This window comes from Antechinus flavipes, chromosome 6 (assembly GCF_016432865.1).
Source record: "Antechinus flavipes isolate AdamAnt ecotype Samford, QLD, Australia chromosome 6, AdamAnt_v2, whole genome shotgun sequence".
NCBI lineage: Eukaryota > Metazoa > Chordata > Mammalia > Dasyuromorphia > Dasyuridae > Antechinus > Antechinus flavipes.
In genome coordinates, this window is record NC_067403.1 from 100,235,553 (window position 1) to 100,241,686 (window position 6,134).

Genomic DNA, 6,134 nt, shown 5'->3' on the forward strand with positions numbered 1-6,134 from the left:
AAAAGAAGAAAAGGAAGCATTTATATAATGCTTTAAGATTTGAAAATCACCTTACTTAGATAACCTGAAGATATACGTGCTATCATTATACCCATTTTATAGATCAGAAAATTTAAGTGCCTTGCCCATAGACAAAGAGCTAGGAAATATTTGAGATAGGATTTTAATTCAAATGTCTTCCTTACTCAAGGCCCCGAATTCTGTACAGTGACCCATCTAGTCCTCTTACTAGAGATATAATCTCTAAAGAATAGGTTTTATTTTCATATATAACACATAATGGCTTTAAAGAATAGTCCTTCCTAATTTGGAGAAGTTCATCTCTAAGCTCATCAATCCCTTTGATTCCAGGTCTACCACTCTCTACTTTTTGTCCCCCAACTGCCTATACTGTTCATTTCTCAGACTGAAAGAGAAACAAAAATAATTGAGTCCAAAATTAATACCAGCATGAAGAAAAATCATTTAATTTAGATTGAACACTAAACATCATAAAACTACATTTAATTAAGTATTTGAAGACTCAAAGTCATTTCAAGAAGGGGTATAATTCAAATTATTTAGACAAATAACAGCTTATGAACAAATAATTCTCAAAGAAAAAAACTGCAAGCTGTTTATTACACTTGAAAAGATTTCCCACTTAAAACAAAAGAAATGGAAATTAAGAACTGATATAACTATCATTTGAATTATCATGAACTGCCACAAAATATTGCCTACCATTCTTAAGAATGGTGAAACTTTCTTTTCCCAATGACAGTGGATGATTCTGCTCTTGGCTCGTTGAGAAAGGGGCAAGATTTGGAGGAAAGCCACACTCAAACAGAGCATCCTGCAAAGGTCAGCTGCTTCTTGCAGTGTTAAGGCTTCAGCATCGTCCTACAAAAACACAAACACTAATTCAGGATATATGTGACATGTAGAGAAATTTTGGTTAAAAGATTGCCACTATACCATTTTTTCTTTTCTGTTCCTACTTCCTTGGATGGAGCAAAAAAGTCAACGAAGAGTTTTGCTAGGATTAAGAAACCTAAGATGGTTAGCAATCATTTGGAAGAGAAGTCAGTGGAGAAGAAGAAATTGAAAATGCATGAGGGATAAGGGCTGTTAGCTGAAACAAGGCCCTATAGAAGGCAGGAGAAGATAGCCCCAAGCATGTAGATAGAAAACCAGCTTTGGTAAGAAATATCTCTCTATAAAGAGATGGAAGAAGAAGAATGGTTGATGAGGTTAAGAAATTTTGTGGAGTAGAGGAAGTAGATTTAGGAAGTTCACATCAAATGACTTACTATTATAGTAAAATTAAAGTCAATTGTAATGGAGCAAGTAAAGATTGGTTGGAGTCTCAGAGAGAGAAGAATATGGAAGAGTATCAATGTATAATAGAGGGACTTTTGCCTAAAGGGCCAGATTGATCCTTTACTCCATAAATATGAAGGAAATAAAATGTTTAATTTAATGGCATCATTTATTTGTTTTATTGTTTTTTGTTTAAGTAAGCACACAGTTGCTCCAAAAACAAGAAAGAAGAAATTAAATAGTAGGTGGTGCATTGGGTAAAGTTACAAAGTGACTGGATGAAGTGACAAAAGTCTGGAGTTCAAACCTAAACTCCAACACTTATTAGCAAGTCACTTAACATCCTTCAGGCTCAATTTCCTCATCTGTAAAATAGGCCTTAAAAAATAGTACTTACCTCAAAGGGTTGTTTTGGAGATTAATGATATTGTGCTTTAAAGTGCTTTAAAGCACCTTGAAGGCCATCTAAATGCTATTATAATTAACTATTAAAGTAACATGCAAGTTAGGTATGAATTCAAAGGTCTTCCAGCTTTAGAATGAAAAGGTATAAGAAAAACAAGAGAAGAAAGAAGTACTTTAGCCAAATAAAAAGAAATAGGGAAAATATGTGAGTGATTTGGAGGTTTTTGCGCTAGTGAAGAAATTTGACATTGAATTTTGGGGAAAAGAAACTGGGAGAAATTTGAAGAAAAAAAATCCTTAGCTATGAATATTGGTCCACATTCTACTTCTTGGAGCTGTGAAAGCAGGTTGGAGGAAAGGAAGAAGGGTTGAGAAGGATTAAGGTAAAAATCAATGGCTATTCCTATTATCAAATGCAAGTGGAAAAATAAAGCTGGACTCAGGCAGCATCAGATTTGACACAATTTATAACACCAGGGAAATCATCACACTCACCTGTATGGTTTGCTGTTATCTCTAGCCAAGCTGCAACCTCATAACTTTCTATTCATTTGCCCAAACCCTATATGATAGGGTTTCCTATCTTAGCTTAGATGGTAAAGTGGGTTACAGAACAAGTCTGTATAGCTGATCTTAGTTTCTTATCATCTTGTGGAAGTCCTGATGTCATTTGGAGAACAACTCCAAAATGTTTCATAAATATGGAACTTTGTGAAATGAGGCACAAATTATAAAATTATTTTTAAAATATTTATGACATATTTCATAAAGGTTATTGATTAATCAATAGAAACTCTACCTGTGTGCTCTCTTCTTCTGTGTCTTCCCTTGGTTTCCTAATGGTTTCTGCACCATCTTGCATGTTTTTATAGGTTTTTAACACCACTGAACATGAAAGAGAACAAACAGTACTTCTGATATCACCTCCTTCTGGCCACATATTCCTGAGAACAGATATTGTCTGATGGACCTAAAATTGAAATAAACAAAAATAAAAGCTTTTCTTAATCTAGACAGTAAGAAAAATAAGTAGAATAAAAAGATTCAAGCTTCAAGTTGGAATTACAACAAAATCTGATAAACACTTGAACTTTATTTTATACCAACATTCCTTGATATTAATAATAAGAACTACCCTGCAATAGTAGATACCAAGGGTGAAACTCAGAATTAGGAAACCTTTGTTTAAGTTTCACCTCTGACACACACATGTTATGTGACCTTGGGAAAATTATTTAACTTCTCAGTGTGCCCAGTCAACTCTTTAAAATTACAAATTCCACAGAAGGAGCTGATTTGCTTTGGTAGAAGCATTTTTCTCAACAGGATTTTCTTCCAACAAGTTCAGGTCCAAAAATGATAATAATAATACTTACTAAGTATGTGATCCTGGGCAAACTAGTAAAAATTTTTATCTCAATTTCCTCACAAATAAAATTGGGATAATTATTGCATCTACCTCATAACATTGTTGTGAAGATCAAATAGGATATTTTTAAAACCCCAAGTATACCATCTGGCACTTAATAGGCACTACTTAAATGAAAGTGATTATTATTAATACAAAGTTTCTAGAGAAACAGTGTTACCTCTTTTTTCATGTCTCCCAAGTTCAGTTTCAAATATTTGTACAAAAGCAATTCTGTAGCCTGAGACATTTGAAAACTCTTAATGATGGCTTTATGAGCTTGATATAATTCTTTCTCGTGCTAAAAACAAACAAAAAAGAAATAATTTCATGTTCTAAGTAAATTCAAATTATACAACCTGTAACTAAATTTTATGTTTTAAGTATGATGTGGGAATCTGTTATATGACTCTAAGTTTAGATTTCAATCTCAAAACAGACTTAAAATATCTAATACTTTAAATTGTCTGACTTCATTTTATAAACAGATCTTCATAAGCAACATACAACAGGATCATGGCTATTACTTAGATTGTTTCAACACATGGAGGATCTGTTTACCTAAGTAAGTTTTAGCTACTTTGGATTAAAATAATTTATGATTTAGGAGATGACCCTCAAGAATTGTTGAAGGTTAAAAAAGTTATTGTTCAGTGTTTATATTCATGATGTGTTATATACATATGTGTTATAATAAGTTAATTATTGATGCACTGAAAGAAGAATCAAAAGTCATCTCTGGGCTCATAATTCTTTCCAGTTAAAAATAAATAAATCTTTCCAGGTAAAAAGAATCCCTCTACTGGCATAGTCTTTGAGAATCCAAGGCTATCTCCTTTCCATGATGAGGCTTTAGGAAAGGACTATAATGAAGAGGAAGGGTGAGAGCCAGATCCCTAAGACAAAATAGCATGTCTTTGTGAGGAGGTAAAAACAGGTTTGACTTATAGGTCTTTAGCCCATAGTATGCATTCTGCTTTGGTACTCAAAGTCTTTCATAGCCTGCTCCCTGTCTCAAAAGCCTTCCTTTTTACTTCTTACACTTCTACTTATTCTGTAATTCAATGACACTGGCCCATTCAATTTTTTTCCCATAAGGCAATCCAGATGGACAATTACATTGACTGCTTCTATGAGGACTCTCCGTCCTCATCTCAACCTCTTGGTTTCTCTGGCTTTCTTTAAGTTTCAGATTAAAAAAACCGACATTCCACAACAAACTTTTTTGACCCTTTCCCCCTTTAATTCCAGTGCCTTTTCTCTTGACTATTTCCATTTCATCCAGTTCAAAAAATTTTTTTAATATAATTGTTTGGATATTGTCTCATCTATTAGGCTATGAGTGCTTTGAAAACCTGTACTGTCTTTTACTTTTCCTTGTATCCTCAGAACAACTTAACACAATATCCAGAAAATAACAGACACTCAATAAATGCTTATTGATTGACTATAGCTTAACCAATGCAGAGACTACGCATCCCTCCTCTCCCTACCTGCTTGCTTACTTTAGCAAAATTAAAGTTTGCTGGTTCCTCCCCCTCTTTCTTCATTCTTTACCAGGTAATCGAGAGAATACCAATTTTTCAGTGGTTCAGACTTCCATCTTTCTCTCCCTACTGGTGGTGATAGTCAGTCTCTTATTAGGGCCTCATCAACTCTTTTATCTAAAATCATTTGCTACCCTAAGTAGCTGGGGTAGAGGGTGTGGGATGAAGAAGACTTAGACTGGAATGTGTGTGTGTGTGTGTGTGTGTGTGTGTGTGTGTGTGTGTGTGTGTATTTGGGGTTTTTTGCTTGATGCTGGAACTACCAGCCTGTCTGTGGAGCTAAAAGCACTATAAGTTGTACACCTGATCTCTTCTCTTTTCTTTCCTTTTTTGCCACCCCCACATAGTAGCATTGTTCTATCAGAACAATACTCTCTACCTTTTGCTCTGCAGGCTTAATTTCTAATAAAAAGAATCAAGAAAAATGAACACTGTAACACAAGTTAAAAGCAAAACCATTTATAAGAGCTTAAAACATTAAATGTCATAAAACATTTGATATATTCCACTTATTCTTTCCAATGATATATAGATAGATAGATAGATAGATATAGATATAGATATAGATATATTAAATTATCATATATACAGCACTTTAAAGTTAACAAACTATTTTCCAATGTGTTGATCCTCATAAGAACCCTGGGAATCAGGTAGTATTATTATTATTTCCATTTTGCAATGACAAAACTGAAGCTAATAAGGTTTAAGTAATGCATCCAGGTTCACACAACTAAGTTTTGGAGGCAAGACTCATATTCAAGTCTTCTTGACTCCAATTCTAGTGTTTACACCACTGCACCATCTACCTGCCTCAAAATTACTTAGGAAATCTTAAAGCACCATTTAAATGTCTATCTTTTTATTTTTGTTCATGGTTATTATTTTTATTCTTTTCTACTGCATTTTGAGGGCATTTTCGTTAAAAGAATATAATGCTAAAGAGTCATAATGGGTAGAAACTTGACCTTGGAGGCAAGAAGACAAATTCACTTCACAACACTGACACATACTGGTTGTAGTGATTTTGGGAAATTCCCTGATACACTGCTCTGCATTGGCAGAGGGAGTTTCCTTACTGCCTAAGTCCATAAAAGTCATGTTTTGTTAACATAAATAAAGATATCTAAAAATATATGACACCAAAATGTGGGATTTCATATCTTTTTAGCTGTAGAAATTTATTCATTTTAGCTTCAAGTTCTTGCAGCAAACTTTAATTTCACAATGATAAAGCAAAGCTGATGCCAAGAAGAAATCTAATGTGACAAATTAGCCATGCCAGAGAAAATATAAACACATGGAAAGAACATGGAAAGAAAAAAAAATCCATTCTATGTCTCCACTCCCATAAAAGCAGAAAGTTCTTGGGCTAAAGTGGATAAACCTAGAGGCGGCTAAAGTGGATAAACCTAGAAGCAGCAAAGTAAAAATAATAATAGCAGAAACTATCAGGCAATTATTTGAAAATG

At 33.8% G+C, this 6,134-nt stretch overlaps 1 long non-coding RNA gene across 1 annotated transcript; it reads right to left on the reverse strand.

The window, feature by feature from the left end:
- Positions 1 to 439: 439 nt before the first annotated feature.
- On the reverse strand, positions 440 to 2,626 carry LOC127540280 (uncharacterized). Its single transcript, XR_007948115.1, has 2 exons — positions 2,507 to 2,626; positions 440 to 882 (listed from the first exon to the last, which is right to left on the reverse strand). It is a non-coding gene; the product is annotated as an uncharacterized LOC127540280 (long non-coding RNA).
- Between the last annotated feature and the right edge of the window lie 3,508 nt (positions 2,627 to 6,134).